The sequence below is a fragment of the Ambystoma mexicanum genome, chromosome 5p, assembly GCF_040938575.1.
Source record: "Ambystoma mexicanum isolate Mex_15411 chromosome 5p, UKY_AmexF1_1, whole genome shotgun sequence".
Lineage (NCBI taxonomy): Eukaryota > Metazoa > Chordata > Amphibia > Caudata > Ambystomatidae > Ambystoma > Ambystoma mexicanum.
Window position 1 is genome coordinate 1163417103 of NC_090930.1, and position 17929 is coordinate 1163435031.

Genomic DNA, 17929 nt, shown 5'->3' on the forward strand with positions numbered 1-17929 from the left:
ATGCATGCACCCTCACTGCGTATTAAGGGCAGGCAAATGGCACACACTGATGACACCAAGATGGAAGATGAACACATTTTCTGCATGCTGCCTCGCAGTGGCATCACACATTGGCCTGTGATTGGCAGGTGAAACACACATGCCATCACACAGATGGCATGTACCATTGCTATTGAGTGAAGATGGAGAGGAGGGCAGCACCTATTCATTCAGTCCAGTTCCCGCATGTAATAGCTTTTCTAAATCAAACAGGTCAGATTCTTCACCTGGAGCTGCCAGTCCGAAATGGTGCAATTGCACAGGGACATGTTTGAACAAATGATATCCAGGTAACAAAGTCACTCCACTTTACCATAGCCATGTCAGACATGTGACTAGAGGACTGCGACATGCCTAGTAAAAGTGGTGGAATGCAAACAATCTGACTAAATGAACAGTGGAAAATTAAGCAACAATGTTGTGGCAAGGTGACACTTCAAGGGCAACTGGTGTGCAGTTGGGCTGGATGTCTACTGTTGGCAGAAGGGATACTGCTATGGCCAAATGCAGCTGCGCAGGATGTATTGCATGAAGCACATGGCTGACCCATACGACTCAGGCGCACACACTCTCACCTGTCACACAAACAGAAGCCCTCACACACACCATGCACATGGATGACACACACATGCATGTGCACTCACCGGACAATGCCTCGTAATCAGCCAAATCTCCCACGCCTTGGATCTGTTCCTCCGTGACGTAGGTCCCAGCGACTGACTCATGTGGAGTGAGTTCCATGTCTACTACTGGAGACCCACCTCCAGTCACTAGAGTTGCGGCATGACTTGAGGCCAGCTTACTCTTTGCCCTGCGCTTTAGGTCATTCCAGCGTTTATAGCAATCATTGGCTGTGCGCCTCACGATTCCAAGGGCACTTACGATGTCTGCAACGGTCTGCCAGTGTGCCTGGCGTTGTGCAGGTGTGGTCTTGGATCCTGCAACAATGACCATCTCGTTGTCATGTGCGGACACATACTCGACAAGTGCATTCAGTTCGTCATCCGTGAAGCTGGGCTTCCTGGACGGGCCGGACTGTGTAGCCGTGTCTGGGGCATCAGCCTGTGCCGGACGAGCACTCTTCCTCTTCCGCTTGGAAGGTGGTGGTGATCCTGAGTGTCCTGCGCCACTCTGGACACTAGGGGCAGGAGCCCTGGTGGACTCTGTATCAGGAGTATGGGATTGCACACTCAGCATGGGAGTTGGTGCAGGCATTGGCTCTAGTGTGATGGTGTCAGGGGGAATGTCAGCAGCATGGACTAGGACCGACACTGTCCGGGCTGGGTGTGTGAGGGCTGGGGTGGATGGAGCCGCAGCTGCCCCTGCAGCCTCTCCGCCCTGCCTACTTGGTGCAGCAGATGACCTTGCTGCCCCAGATGCACGTGGCATGGTGACATCAACGTGCACCAGCGCACGTGTCATAGGCCTGCTGACCTGGAAGTCAGCCATGGAGTCAGACAGGTCTGGTGCCACAATGGGCTGGTCCAACAAGGGCTGAGCATGGATGGTGTCAGCCACATCAGCCTCAACGGGAGGGGGGGGATTATGGGTGCCCTTGACTGGTCCTCCACACATGGGGGGACAGGCTCACCCTGCAAATAATGACCACATCCCCTACCGGATCCACCACGGCCACCACTTGTGGCTCTTCCACCTTTGTCACCCTTACGGAATCCTCGCCTCCCAGCCATGGCACTGATGTTAATGTGCGTATGGGAGTGGCTGTAAAATATTGTCCTGGGCAATTGGGGGTCAAAGGGGTTGGGTACCAGATGGTAATTGTACCCTAGTGCTCTTGCAAGGCTGATTGTAACCCCTGGGGAAAGATGACAGGTCACGCTACGCACAGGAGCCCCAAAAAAGGGAGATGACGTGCACGCAACCCCTCCTAGACCACGTGTGCAGAAACAAAAACCTGCACTACGTTGTGGCACCCAGTAACACAAGAATGAACGTATGCGTGTCACACGCAGACTAGAATGACCTCTGAAGGGGTAGGCTACACACGGGGCAAGCACAGATGTTAGATACGTGCGTGACTCACCGTCTGCCAGGTAAAAGAGCGTGAAAAAGGAGCGCGTTTGGTTGGCAACACCCCCGCCAAAAGAAGATTTGCACGCTGTCTGAGGAGACAGGACAACAGTAGAAGGGAACACTGTTTGAGGGAACAGGCCCAGGTAAACCAGTAAAAGAGGAAAAAGAGAAAAATCTGTCAGAGGTAACAGGGAATACGAACTTGAAACGCCGTGAAGTAAATCGCGTGTGAACCGACAAGAAGTACAGAATTCACCCACTCGCTCTCCACGAAAAGCACGTACCAGGAAATGGTGTTCTACGCATACCTTTTATACAGGCCCACACGTCCAACGTCACTTACGCGGCGTGTACGCGCTAGGGCCATTTCCACCAATTACACGCTTTGTGACTTATGCGTGTAGGGCCATTTCCACCAATTACACGCTTTGTGACTTATGCGTGTAGGGCCATTTCCACCAATTACACGCTTTGTCACTTCTGCGTGTAGGGACATTTCCACCAATCACACGCGATGACACTCTGACGTGCAGTCTTTCCACGTGTGCTCTGTCATCACGTGCTGTGTGGGAAACACCCGTGCGGGCACGTCACAGACGCGCTTACGCGCTGAGGGCCTTTGGTCCAATAGAATCGCGTATGCGTGCTGACGCGCTTACGCGCTAAGGGCCTTTCCTCGGTTTTCACGCTGACGTGCAGGATTTTCACGTGCCAAATCACTCCGTACCAAGCTGGCCACGTGTAAGCACACAGAAGACCAGGCTCCTGCCCAGAAGGCCGAACTACTGCCCCCCAGAGCCCCGAGCACGCTCCCACCTGCCATCTGCTGCTGCCTGACTGCCTGCTGCCCACGTGCACTGCCATTTGCTGCCTGCACATCAGCCAGGGGTGCTGTTGCTGTGACCACCCCTGCTGGAACCGAAGACTCCCGACTGGAATTCCATCGCTCCACAGCCCAGCCCCAGGACCCAGTTGCCCACCCACTCCTGCCTCTGGGGTTGTCATGTCGGGGCAAACACCATCTGTGACCACTGACAACCCCCGGCCAGAGAGGCAGAGGGGCACCAGCTTCAGTGCCACCGAAGTTGGTGTCCTGGTGGAGCAAGTCCTGGGGCAGTATGATGCCCTCTTCGGAAGTTCCCACGCCGACAAGGAAGGACGGACTCGGATCTGGACTGACATCGTGACTGCCATCAACGCGGAGGGGGTGGCAGACCGGGACTTACAACATGTCAGGAAGCGCTGGGAGGACTTCAGGTCCAGGACCCTGAACAAGGCCCGGCGCCTCTTGAAGGCAGCGGATGCAAAGGGGCGCCGGGGCCACTTGTCGGAAGAACATATGGGGGTCCTGGAACGCATATCCCCAGCGCTCCACGTCCAGGTCCTAGAGAAGCAGACTCGTCTGGAGTCGAGCGGTGAGTGTACATGCATCTTGATTGTGAGCAGTGCGTGTGGTGATTATTCGGCATTGTGCCGGTTGCACATCTGTTTGTATGGGGTCGAGTATGGGTGGGGGTGTACAGGGCCGTGGGGCTGACACATGCGAGGGCTGTAATGTGTGAGACATGGATGGTGCTTGTGTGTGTGGGCTTGCATGACAAATGCAGTTGAGCGTGCACACATGTTTGGATGAATGTGTATGTAAGTAGACAAATCCGTGATGTCAGGCATGTATGTTGTTTTCGGCTGCATGTATGAGCACTGTGTACATGTGCATGTGTGTGTATTTGACAAGGGTGCAACAGTGATGCAACATGGATGCATGTGACAGCGGTATGTGGAAGCCTGATTGGCAGATGTGACATGGATGCCCGTCTGAACAGTGCGACACTTGGCAGAGGTGTAGACATGCATGCAAGTGTGGTGGTGTGTGTACATGTGTGGTGCACTTCCTGTGTTGCATGTGATGTCTGGCTCCCCTTTGGCTGCTGATGCTGTTGTATGTGTATGGATGGTGGTGGCAGTTGCGATATGGCTGTGGTATGGCTCATGTGTGCGAGTTGCAATGACATGTGTGTTGGGGATTGTGATGACATGTCTGAGGTTTGCCAATGCCACTCATGTGCAACTGTCATGCGTGTATATGTCCATTGTACAGTGCCCTGATGCCTGTGTTTTGTTTCTCCCTGTCTGCAGCGTCAACTGATGAAGAGGGCGGAGAAGGTGCTGTGGAGCACAGCGGCGGGGATCCGACCGCCAGCCGGAGACGCAAGGCCCGGCTCCCCTCCCGTGTTGTCATCTCGTCGGGGAGTGAGGAGTCCGGTGCCGCGTCCCAGGCCGCAGCTGCCGGGGGGAGGTCCAAGAGGCGGAGGTTGCAGTTGGACTCCTTGGCAGCAGAAGGGGCAGCTGGGACCCCACAGGGCCCAACAGGGGAAGATGGCACAGAGTCATCCAGGTTGGTGGGGGGTTTGGTGGAGGAGGGGGCCGCGCAAGCACCAGAGACGGGGTCTGGAGGTGGGGATCCCACTGGTGCTAGTGGTGCAGTGCAGGACCAGGGACAGGAGGCAGCACAGGCGGCCGCGGAGGTGCCTGTGTGCAATCCTGTCCCCTATCCTGTCCCTGCATCATCTTGCACCAGCAGGGATGCCTACGTCCAGACCCGTTTTCAGGCAGGGGATGAGCTGACGTCAACTGGCCTTCCTCTGCCTGCGGATGTGGCCTTCCAGGTCCGGGTTGAGCCTGTCCTGGCTGGTGTGGCGTTGCGTCAACGGGCCATGCGAGGTGACCTGCAGTCTTTTCATGGAGAGACTGCACGTCATCTCGAATGGCTCGTTGACCACGTCAGCCTGCTGGGACAGGTCACCCAGGCCGGATTCCGCTGTCTGATGGGGCTTGCTTCGACCCCCTCCTCAACTGGACCCCCTACGCGCCAGTCGTCCTCTGTGCCATCTTCCCACCCATCAGTCACCTGGGTGCCCTGTGGAGCTGCCTCTGACGGTGCGGCCATGCTGGTGGAGGAGGCATCCCTGCCACAGTCGGGATTCGGAGGTCCAGCAGGGGTGGCCACATCAACAAGTGCACCCCAGCCGGCGGAGGATGTGCAGGCAGCAGGAGGCAGTGCACGGGCAGAGGCAGAGCAGCAGCAGCAGCAACATGGTGGGAGACATGAAGGCTCGGGGCTTTCGACATCGGAGGGGCAGGCATCGGCCGGAGGGCAGGGGGACCCAGGACAGAGAGTGTCTTCCGTGTGGCAGCGGTTGGGCCACGCCATAGGTGCGGAGCGGCGGCGGGCGGAAGAGGCGCGGCTCACAATGGTCAGGGCGGAGAACTCCATGCGGAGGGCCCTGAGGCGGGCCGAGTGCCTCGAGGCAATCCGCAGGGGGTTGGAGGAGGACACGGCGTCGTCCCTGCGGACCCTCGGGGCCATGGAACTGGACCGCCTCCGGGACATCGAACAGGAGTTCGATGATGCCCTGGCCCGGGACACCACAGAGTGAGCCGCTGGACTTGCCCGCCGCCTTTGTATAGAGTTGTTTAGTTTTAGGTTTCCTTTCTTTCTTATTATGATTTGGAGTCGACGGACACTGCTCCACTTTTTGTATATAGTTGATTTTTAGGTAGGTTTTTTAGTAGGTTTCCTTTGTTCAGTTGGGCTCATGGACCCTTGGTATTTTTGTACATAGTTCTTTATTGCATGGAGATTTTTTTACATTTGACTTTGGACAAAATTTTTTCGGATTTGGATTTCCAGTTTTGTGTTTTTATACGGACATGCAGCTTTTTTTTCTCATTCACATTGTAGTTTGTTTTCTTTCTTTAGCATTCTTTTTTTTTTCAATACAATTTTGTTTCCATACTTCACTGTGTGGTATCATCTCATTGGTTTCATGCATGTCATGTTGTGTGTTTTCCCATTCAATTGCAACCATTGTGTGTGACGGACATGGGTTCATTAGCTTCATGAACATTGGGGGTGTAACATGTGATTTCCATTTCCATGTGGGTGAATGGGTTACTTGGTAGGGCTTTTTGGCTGTGGAGGCTGACCATTACGCACATGATTGGGGATTGTGAGGACCTGGTGGGGGCTGCCCATGGTGGCAGGGGGTTGGGGGTGGTGGGAGACATGAGTGGGGGCCTGGTGGAGGCTGCCCATGGTGGCAGGGGGGTGGGGGTGGTGGGAGACATGAGTGGGGGCCTGGTGGAGTCTGCCCATGGTGGCAGGGGAGTGGGGGTGGTGGGAGACATGAGTGGGGGCCTGGTGGAGGCTGCCCCTGCACTGCCGGGGGGTGGGGGTGGTGGGAGACATGAGTGGGTGCCTGGTGGAGGGTGACCCTGGATGCTGGGGGGTGGGGGTGCAGGGGGACATGAGTGGGGGCCTGGTGGAGGGTGGCCATGGTGGCAGGGGGGTGGGGGTGGTGGGAGACATGAGTGGGGGCCTGGTGGAGGATGCCCCTGCACTGCTGGTGGGTGGGGGTGGTGGGAGACATGGGTGGGGGCCTGTTGGGGGCTGCCCCTGGGGGGTGGGGGGTGGGGGTGGTGGGAGACATGAGTGGGGGCCTGGTGGAGGCTGCCCCTGCACTGCTGGGGGGTGGGGGTGGTGGGAGACATGGGTGGGGGCCTGGTGGAGGCTGCCCCTGGTGGCTGGGGTGTGGGGGTGGTGGGAGACATGAGTGGGGGCCTGGTGGTGGCTGCCCATGGTGGCAGGGGGGTGGGGGTGGTGGGAGACATGAGTGGGGGCCTGGTGGAGGCTGCACCTGGTGGCTGGGGGGTGGGGGTGGTGGGAGACATGAGTGGGGGCCTGGTGGAGGGTGGCCATGGTGGCTGGGGGGTGGGGGTGGTGGGAGACATGAGTGGGGGTTTGGTGGAGGCTGCCCATGGTGGCAGGGGGGTGGGGGTGGTGGTCGACATGAGTGGGGGCCTGGTGGAGGATGCCTCTGCACTGCTGGGGGGTGGGGGTGGTGGGAGACATGGGTGGGGGCCTGGTGGGGGCTGCCCTGGTGGCTGGGGGTGGGGGTGGTGGGAGACATGGGTGGGGGCCTGGTGGGGGCTGCCCTGGTGGCTGGGGGTGGGGGTGGTGGGAGACATGAGTGGGGGCCTGGTGGAGGCTGCACCTGGTGGCTGGGGGGTGGGGGTGGTGGGAGACATGAGTGGGGGTTTGGTGGAGGCTGCCCATGGTGGCAGGGGGGTGGGGGTGGTGGTCGACATGAGTGGGGGCCTGGTGGAGGATGCCTCTGCACTGCTGGGGGGTGGGGGTGGTGGGAGACATGGGTGGGGGCCTGGTGGGGGCTGCCCTGGTGGCTGGGGGTGGGGGTGGTGGGAGACATGAGTGGGGGCCTGGTGGAGGCTGCCCCTGGTGGCTGGGGGGTGGGGGTGGTGGGAGACATGAGTGGGGGCCTGGTGGAGGCTGCCCCTGCACTGCCGGGGGGTGGGGGTGGTGGGAGACATGAGTGGGGGCCTGGTGGAGTCTGCCCATGGTGGCTGGGGGGTGGGGGTGGTGGGAGACATGAGTGGGGGCCTGGTGGAGGCTGCCCCTGCACTGCCGGGGAGTGGGGGTGGTGGGAGACATGAGTGGGTGCTTGGTGGAGGGTGACCCTGGATGCTGGGGGGTGGGGGTGCAGGGGGACATGAGTGGGGGCCTGGTGGAGGGTGGCCATGGTGGCAGGGGGGTGGGGGTGGTGGGAGACATGAGTGGGGGCCTGGTGGAGGCTGCCCCTGCACTGCTGGTGGGTGGGGGTGGTGGGAGACATGGGTGGGGGCCTGGTGGGGGAAGCCCCTGGGGGGTGGGGGGTGGGGGTGGTGGGAGACATGAGTGTGGGCCTGGTGGAGGCTGCCCATGGTGGCAGGGGGGTGGGGGTGGTGGGAGACATGAGTGGGGGCCTGATGGAGGCTGCCCCTGCACTGCTGGGGGGTGGGGGTGGTGGGAGACATGGGTGGGGGCCTGGTGGAGGCTGCCCCTGGTGGCTGGGGGGTGGGGGTGGTGGGAGACATGAGTGGGGACCTGGTGGAGGCTGCCCCTGCACTGCTGGTGGGTGGGGGTGGTGGGAGACATGGGTGGGGGCCTGGTGGGGGCTGACCCTGGTGGCTGGGGGGTGGGGGTGGTGGGAGACATGAGTGGGGGCCTGGTGGAGGCTGCCCATGGTGGCAGGGGGGTGGGGTGGTGGGAGACATGAGTGGGGGCCTGGTGGAGGCTGCCCCTGGTGGCTGGGGGGTGGGGTTGGTGGGAGACATGAGTGGGGGCCTGGTGGAGGCTGCCCCTGCACTGCCGGGGGGTGTGGGTGGTGGGAGACATGAGTGGGTGCCTGGTGGAGGGTGACCCTGGATGCTGGGGGGTGGGGGTGCAGGGGGACATGAGTGGGGGCCTGGTGGAGGGTGGCCATGGTGGCAGAGGAGTGGGGGTGGTGGGAGACATGGGTGGGGGCCTGGTGGAGGCTGCCCCTGCACTGCTGGTGGGTGGGGGTGGTGGGAGACATGGGTGGGGGCCGGGTGGGGGCTGCCCCTGGGGGGTGGGGGGTGGGATTTTGGTGGGAGACATGAGTGGGGGCCTGGTGGAGGCTGCCCATGGTGGCAGGGCGGTGGGGGTGGTGGGAGACATGAGTGGGGGCCTGGTGGAGGCTGCCCCTGCACTGCTGGGGGGTGGGGGTGGTGGGAGACATGGGTGGGGGCCTGGTGGAGGCTGCCCCTGGTGGCTGGGGGGTGTGGGTGGTGGGAGACATGAGTGGGGGCCTGGTGGAGGCTGCCCATGGTGGCAGTGGGGTGGGGGTGGTGGGAGAACTGAGTGGGGGCCTGGTGGAGGCTGCCCCTGGTGGCTGGGGGGTGGGGGTGGTGGGAGACATGAGTGGGGGCCTGGTGGAGGGTGGCCATGGTGGAAGGGGGGTGGGGGTGGTGGGAGACATGAGTGGGGGCCTGGTGGAGGCTGCCCCTGCACTGCTGGTGGGTGGGGGTGGTGGGAGACATGGGTGGGGGCCTGGTGGGGGCTGCCCCTGGTGGCTGGGGGGTGGGGGTGGTGGGAGACATGAGTGGGGGCCTGGTGGAGGCTGCCCATGGTGGCAGGGGGGTGGGGGTGGTGGGAGACATGAGTGGGTGCCTGGTGGAGGCTTCCCATGGTGGAAGGGGGGTGGGGGTGGTGGGAGACATGAGTGGGGGCCTGGTGGAGTCTGCCCATGGTGGCAGGGGGGTGGGGGTGGTGGGAGACATGAGTGGGGGCCTGGTGGAGGCTGCCCCTGCACTGCCGGGGGGTGGGGATGCAGGGGGACATGAGTGGGGGCCTGGTGGAGGGTGGCCATGGTGGCAGGGGGGTGGGGGTGGTGGGAGACATGAGTGGGGGCCTGGTGGAGGCTGCCCATGGTGGCAGGGGGGTGGGGGTGGTGGGAGACATGAGTGGGGGCCTGGTGGAGTCTGCCCATGGTGGCAGAGGGGTGGGGGTGGTGGGAGACATGAGTGGGGGCCTGGTGGAGGCTGCCCCTGCACTGCCGGGGGGTTGGGGTGGTGGGAGACATGAGTGGGTGCCTGGTGGAGGGTGGCCATGGTGGCAGGGGGGTGGGGGTGGTGGGAGACATGAGTGGGGGCCTGTTGGAGGCTGCCCCTGCACTGCTGGTGGGTGGGGGTGGTGGGAGACATGGGTGGGGGCCTGGTGGGGGCTGCCCCTGGTGGCTGGGGGATGGGGGTGGTGGGAGACATGAGTGGGGGCCTGGTGGAGGCTGCCCCTGGTGGCTGGGGGGTGGGGATGGTGGGAGACATGAGTGGGGGCCTGGTGGAGGCTGCCCCTGCACTGCTGGGGGGTGGGGGTGGTGGGAGACATGGGTGGGGGCCTCGTGGGGGCTGCCCCTGGTGGCTGGGGGGTGGGGGTGGTGGGAGACATGAGTGGGGGCCTGGTGGAGGCTGCCCCTGCACTGCTGGGGGGTGGGGGTGGTGGGAGACATGAGTGGGGGCCTGGTGGAGTCTGCGCATGGTGGCAGGGGGGTGGGGGTGGTGGGAGACATGAGTGGGGGCCTGGTGGAGGCTGCCCCTGCACTGCCGGGGGGCGGGGATGGTGGGAGACATGAGTGGGTGCCTGGTGGAGGGTGACCCTGGATGCTGGGGGGTGGGGGTGCAAGGGGACATGAGTGGGGGCCTGGTGGAGGGTGGCCATGGTGGCAGGGGGGTGGCGGTGGTGGGAGACATGAGTGGGGGCCTGGTGGAGGGTGCCCCTGCACAGCTGGTGGGTGGGGGTGGTGGGAGACATGGGTGGGGGCCTGTTGGGGGCTGCCCCTGGGGGGTGGAGGGTGGGGGTGGTGGGAGATATGAGTGGGGGCCTGGTGGAGGCTGCCCATGGTGGCAGGGGGGTGGGGGTGGTGGGAGACATGAGTGGGGGCCTGGTGGAGGCTGCCCCTGCACTGCTGGGGGGTGGGGGTGGTGGGAGACATGGGTGGGGGCCTGGTGGAGGCTGCCCCTGGTAGCTGGGGGGTGGGGGTGGTGGGAGACATGAGTGGGGGCCTGGTGGAGGCTGCCCATGGTGGCAGGGGGGTGGGGGTGGTGGGAGACATGAGTGGGGGCCTGGTGGAGGCTGCCCCTGGTGGCTGGGGGTGGGGGTGGTGGGAGACATGAGTGGGGGCCTGGTGGAGGGTGGCCATGGTGGCAGGGGGTGGGGGTGGTGGGAGACATGAGTGGGGGCCTGGTGGAGGCTGCCCCTGCACTGCTGGTGGGTGGGGGTGGTCGGAGACATGGGTGGGGGCCTGGTGGGGGCTGCCCCTGGTGGCTGGGGGTGGGGGTGGTGGGAGACATGAGTGGGGGAATGGTGGAGGCTGCCCATGGTGGCAGGGGGGTGGGGGTGGTGGGAGACATGAGTGGGGGCCTGGTGGAGTCTGCCCATGGTGGCAGGGGGGTGGGGGTGGTGGGAGACATGAGTGGGGGCCTGGTGGAGGCTGCCCCTGCACTGCCGGGGGGTGGGGGTGGTGGGAGACATGAGTGGGTGCCTGGTGGAGGGTGACCCTGGATGCTGGGGGGTGGGGGTGCAGGGGGACATGAGTGGGGGCCTGGTGGAGGCTGCCCCTGCACTGCTGGTGGGTGGGGGTGGTGGGAGACATGGGTGGGGGCCTGGTGGGGGCTGCCCCTGGTGGCTGGGGGTGGTGGGAGACATGAGTGGGGGCCTGGTGGAGGCTGCCCCTGGTGGCTGGGGGGTAGGGGTGGTGGGAGACATGAGTGGGGGCCTGGTGGAGGCTGCCCCTGCACTGCTGGGGGGTGGGGGTGGTGGGAGACATGGGTGGGGGCCTGGTGGGGGCTGCCCCTGGTGGATGGGGGGTGGGGGTGGTGGGAGACATGAGTGGGGGCCTGGTGGAGGCTGCCCCTGGTGGCTGGGGGGTGGGGGTGGTGGGAGACATGAGTGGGGGCCTGGTGGAGGCTGCCCCTGCACTGCTGGGGGGTGGGGGTGGTGGGAGACATGAGTGGGGGCCTGGTGGAGTCTGCCCATGGTGGCAGGGAGGTGGGGGTGGTGGGAGACATGAGTGGGGGCCTGGTGGAGGCTGCCCCTGCACTGTCGGGGGGTGGGGGTGGTGGGAGACATGACTGGGTGCCTGGTGGAGGGTGACCCTGGATGCTGGGGGGTGGGTGTGCAGGGGGACATGAGTGGGGGCCTGGTGGAGGGTGGCCATGGTGGCAGGGGGGTGGGGTGGTGGGAGACATGAGTGGGGGCCTGGTGGAGGCCACCCCTGCACTGCTGGTGGGTGGGGGTGGTGGGAGACATGGGTGGGGGCCTGGTGGGGGCTGCCCCTGGTGGCTGTGGGGTGGGGGTGGTGGGAAACATGAGTGGGGGCCTGGTGGAGGCTGCCCCTGGTGGCTGGGGGGTGGGGGTGGTGGGAGACATGAGTGGGGGCCTGGTGGAGGCTGCCCCTGCACTGCTAGTGGGTGGGGGTGGTGGGAGACATGGGTGGGGGCCTGGTGGGGGCTGCCCCTGGTGGCTGGGGGGTGGGGGTGGTGGGAGACATGAGTGGGGGCCTGGTGGAGGCTGCCCCTGGTGGCTGGGGGGTGGGGGTGGTGGGAGACATGAGTGGGGGCCTGGTGGAGGCTGCCCCTGCACTGCTGGGGGGTGGGGGTGGTGGGAGACATGGGTGGGGGCCTGGTGGAGGCTGCCCCTGGTGGCTGGGGGGTGGGGGTGGTGGGAGACATGAGTGGGGGCCTGGTGGAGGCTGCCCATGGTGGCAGGGGGGTGGGGGTGGTGGGAGACATGAGTGGGGGCCTGGTGGAGGCTGCCCCTGGTGGCTGGGGGTGGTGGGAGACATGAGTGGGGGCCTGGTGGAGGATGCCCATGGTGGCAGGGGGGTGGGGGTGGTGGTAGACATGCATTGTTGATCAGTAGTGCAAGGTGAAATGTGGGTTGGCTGGGGGGCATGCCCATGGTGGATGGGCTGCCTGCGGGACATGAGCATGGGTGCAGGGTAGTCCCCCATGGTGTGGGCTGCCTGCAGGGTCCGTGGAGGTTGTGGAGCGTACACCTGGGAGGGCCCACACGGCCAATTCACGTGTGGTACTCCCCAGAACCCCTGAAATACACATACCCTGCTGAAATCGTGTGTGGAACTTACCGCACACCCCTGAAATACACATACCTTGCTGAAATCGCGTGTGGAAATTCCCGCGCACCCCTGAAATACATGTACCCTGCTCGCACTGGCCCAATCGCGTGTGGAACTTCCCGCGCACCCCTGAAATTCACATACCTTGCTCGCACTGGCCCAATCGCGTGTGGAACTTCCTGCGCACCCCTGAAATACACGTACCCTGCTGAAATCGCGTGTGGAACTTCCTGCGCACCCCTGAAATACACATACCTTGCTGAAATCGCGTGTGGAACTTCCCGCGCACCCCTGAAATACACGTACCCTGCCCGCACTGGCCCAATCGCGTGTGGAACTTCCCGCGCACCCCTGAAATACACGTACCCTGCTGAAATCGCGTGTGGAACTTCCCGCGTACCCCTGAAATACACATACCTTGCTGAAATTGCGTGTGGAAGTTCCCGCGCACCCCTGAAATACACGTACCCTGCTCGCACTGGGCCAATCGTGTGTGGAACTTCCCGCGCACCCCTGAAATACACGTACACTGCTGGAATCGCGTGTGGAAATTCCCGCGCACCCCTGAAATACACGTACCCTGATGAAATCGCGTGTGGAACTTCCCGTGCACCCCTGAAATACACGTACCCTGCTGAAATTGCGTGTGGAAATTCCTGCGCACCCCTGAAATACACGTACCCTGATGAAATCGCGTGTGGAACTTCCCGCGCACCCCTGAAATACACGTACCCTGCTGAAATCACGTGTGGAACTTCCCGCGCACCCCTGAAATCCACGTACCCGGCCAAATTGCGTGTGAGACTTCCTGCGCACCCCGGTATACACGCACACGTATTTTTTGTCAGCGGGTGTCCGTGTTTGTGGGTACCCCTTTGCACGTCATTTGTCCTGGAGGGCCACAGTATAGGACATTCATCATGGCAGTATATAGGTGCTATTTGTTGGCGCACCTTTTGGCGCACATTTCTTTCAGCCGCAGAGACGCTACCGCCTGCTTTCTTGTGGCGGTCGTGTTTGTGCCTGTGCGCTGGTTTGAGCGTGCGCTTTTTTGCCCTATTCTATTCCATGAATACGCGTTGTAGGCGAGCGTGTGGGCGTTCCGCGCACTTGTGCCCTGTACTTCCCCCGTGACGCCCACGTTTTGGCAAGTTGTTCCCCATTCCGAGTGTTACGCCCGTGTTCCGCCTACTTTTGTTGCGTTCGCCGCGCTATGTGCGAATTTCACTGTGGCCTGTGCGATTTTCGCTGTGACCTGGCGCACGCTGTTAGATGGCCTGTGCGCCAACGTGCGCCGCGCACTTTTTTATCGCACATCCGCTGGTTTTCTCGCGCACGGACTTCCATGAATCGATGTGCGCTGCTTTTCGTGCGATTTTCGCACTTGCACTGCGATTTTCGCTATTCCACTGCAATTCACACGTTTTTGCCCACTTGCGCCGCGCTAATTAGTCCATGAATCGGCCTGACAGTGTTTTACACAATAAAACAGAAGTTGAAAATTGCAGAAATTATTGCATACTATTGTTCTAGTAACAATCTCTCTACTACTTTACATAAAACCACATCAACCTATTTTTCCATTTTAAACTTGTATTTTTCATGTTTATATTCACAAAGAATATTACATATATATTTTAAAACATTGGTTCTAATAACATTATGTAAGCATTCGTTAAACCCTTTGGCAATCTAGCTTGGTGTGTGACTATAAAATCATTACAAAAACGCCAATCTACTTCTATACACAGTCATGGTGTGAAATTTCCACAGTCAATGGATGCACCCTCAAGAAAAACAATTGCACACGTTTTAAACGTTTTCTTACTAATAGAAACTTGACCAAATTTAAAATTCATATTGATGTGTTAATGTTCCTACCTTCTACGCTGTATCTTTGAAACATAATCAATACATACCTACCAAAAACTACATTAGGCAGTGTTGATTGTAAATTAAAACCATCGTCACTGCATTGTATGTTGGAATGCTTTAATAACAAGATCAGACAAAAGTACACTTTTCTGATCAGGGATAGGAACATATACAAATCTGGCACAAAGATCTGGAGTAGACTCAAGCTTCTTACATAGTGGATACATATGATTCCACTCGTAACTAATTCCTAAATATCTATCTACACTAACAGTTTATCTGCATTGCTACACCGAAAAACAGTCAGTGAACATTCTTGACTATCTTCCTGAGTACTTTGAGAAAATTGTTCATTTCCACCTCCAACACCTACTACATTTCGAATTGACATTTCCAAATGCCTTCTGTGTGTTTTTTCATCTACAGATTTTTTAAGAAATGAAAATTCCACACATAGCTTCTTCTCTTCTTTGGGAGCTATTTATTGCATCAATACTGTCATTTGAAACAACATACAGAAAACTTCATTAGAATAGCATTCAACTCCTATTTCATTACTAAATCTGCAATAAGAGTATGTCATAGTTAACAACTCTGCAACTCCAGCAGATTCTTTTCTTTTTTATGCTTAAGAGGAAAGATGTTATTACAAGGTAGTTTGACTGAATCCTTATGTTTCCTAGCTAAGGGCTTAGTGGTTACAGGTATAAGGTTCAGATGAGGAGCATACAGTATATGTAACCTATTATATTCTTCAATGCAAGAAATGTCAGCTGTCACTGTTCTTTTATCAAAGTTTATTCAAAAGAAACCTTGTATATTTTTCACATGTGACAAAACTACATATGACATTCCTTCTTTAAATATTGTATGACCAATATCAATTTCTGCTGCTTCTAAAGTCAACCCTTATGATTTATGAATAGTTATTGCATAAGCAGAGGACAATGGAAAAGGTGCTCTTTTCACAAAGGTATCCTTAAAAAGCATGAAACATGCAGAAGTCACACAATCAAACTTCACTTCAACATGTTCAATGTTTGCACTGTGAGGGAAAGTGTAAAATGCAATCACTCATCTTATCTCTCCATTACCTAGACCAATTCCTACATTCAAGTTCCTCTTTAACATTACTCATGCATTGATGCACCGTTTTAAAACTCCTTCCCGAGCTGCTGCCACTTTTTTAGAAATTGATTTCTCTAGTTGACCTAATTGATCTTTTGCTCTCCTATCCAATGCTAAAGGCACAACATGACCATCTAAAACATCACACAATCTTATCTCCACAATATGTTGATTCTCTGACAGTAGCATTGTAGAGTTAAACTTGTTACACTCTGCAAGTATGCATATCTAAGCAACACAAGGAATATTCCTTTCCTTAAGAGTTAACATGACATCAGAAGGACTACAAGCTCCATGAAACAAGTTAGAAATCAGTCTTCCCTTTAAGACTGCTTTCACATTTTCCTCAAGAACACCTATAAAAATCTCATTAAGCATTTCTGTATACTCCAAGTCTGCAGATTGATGGTAAGTTCCTGGAATTCAAAACAATTCCAAAGGTTAAAATGACCAATACTTCCTATACTTTTTTGACCATCTTTTTTTGAAAACTGGTTGACCCTTCACAGGAGTTAATTGTAACAAGTCTCTACAAACCGGAACATGTTTGCCTCCAAACAAAACATTGTAGACAGTTTTCAAAACCTCTTGCATTCGCAAATGAATAAAAGCTAACATCAGGTTAGATTCCAAATGTACTTCATCTACAATCAAGGTATTCCATTTTCTATGAACCTTTCTTGTTGTGCTGCACTTGATAAAAGTTTTCAATACTCTAGTTTGTTGTCATGCTCCTCTGGTAACATCAACAGGTGATATAAAGTAACACCTCCTACATTAAATGCTGCTAAACCTGTTGGAGCAGATACAACACATGACAAAGAGCAATCAGTTACATTTTGCAATGTAGCTCTTATTGCATGAATTTTAAAAAAAGTACCTGTTCGTGCTTAATCACTAAGAAACAACAATACAGGTTTGTATTGCACACAATAACATTCCCGCTTGTCATGCTGTAAACCATGTAAGAACCTATCTTTAATTTTAAAATAAACTTGGGCTTGCTCTACATTAACTTTAGTAACTATTTCATCAACATACGCAACTGCAAGTTTACTTTGTTCCATTGCACTTTCTACATCCTCAATGGCAACTCAACATCAGTTTGAATAATTGGCTCAACAAGCACATTTTGACTTCCTGCTGCAGAATCTTGACTTCCCTCAGGAGTCTCTTTTGCCAATTCAGCTGCCAAAAGTTCTTTTTGACGTAGCTCTTTCTCCAGTAACTCCAAGTACTGGTCACATTTTCTATATGTAATTAGGCTTTTTGTTAGCAAAAAATTATTCTTCAAACGTTTCAAAAACTTCCAAGCAAATCACTCTCTGCATGCATTAGGAAGAACAGCTTAAAATACAAAAATAAAATAATTTCCTTTTCTCTGCAGTTTGGCAAGACAGTTTTATATGGTTAATGAGACTTGCCTTCTCATGTCTCACTAGACAACCAGTATACTTTAAACCATCCTCTGTCACTGTTTGTTTCACTATTTCGATATGAGTAGTGTTGTGCTACTTTATATAAACAAAGATCCTCCAACACTTCAGAACAATTTGGATTATATGTATGATATATGATGGACTATTTATAACATGCTTAATACCCAGAGGTTTCTAAGCACAGACCCAGGGATCGAACCTGTGGTGCTCCATGTCATCATGCTTCCAAGGCAAGCATGTTGCCCCTAAAATATCCTCCCAACATCTATCAATCAAGTTGGTTTTCAAAATCTCTATAGTATCAGGTACTGTTTCAGCTAACAGCTCAATTTCACTCAAAGGTTTCTGTACCTGTTTCCAAGTAATAGCTGGTCCAATACTTAAGCACAGTAAATTGATGCTATGTCTATAGAGAGGCAAACTAGTTAGCCAATATGCGGCTTCATAGCTACCACCCTATCTATGTGAAAGCATCTTCAGACCAAAGCTTAAAAGTTTCTGACTAAGAGACTTATCTGCTGATAAATCAGCCCATATACCCGTGACTACGGATGAAAACCATGGCTGCAATCCGACTGACTGGGCATGACATTTCATTGATTGTTTTGTAGCTGCGGCTATAAAAAAAACATTGACGATATTTCCCTATTCCAATATACTTTAATGTTTTCTAGGTGGCTCTAAAAAGAGCCTTTGGGTGCTTTTACAAATAATACAATGATACAATATAATATATAATGTCATTGGCATATAAAAACAGCAATAACAAAAAAAGAAATTCTCTGATAGGTTCAACAATTCAACATCATCTAAGGTTCTTGACATCCCATTGGCAAACACCCAACACACAGACAATGAACAGCCAGTCAAAAAGTAAGTACAAACATTACACCTTTTCTCCTTGTGTATTCTTTTTCCATTTCT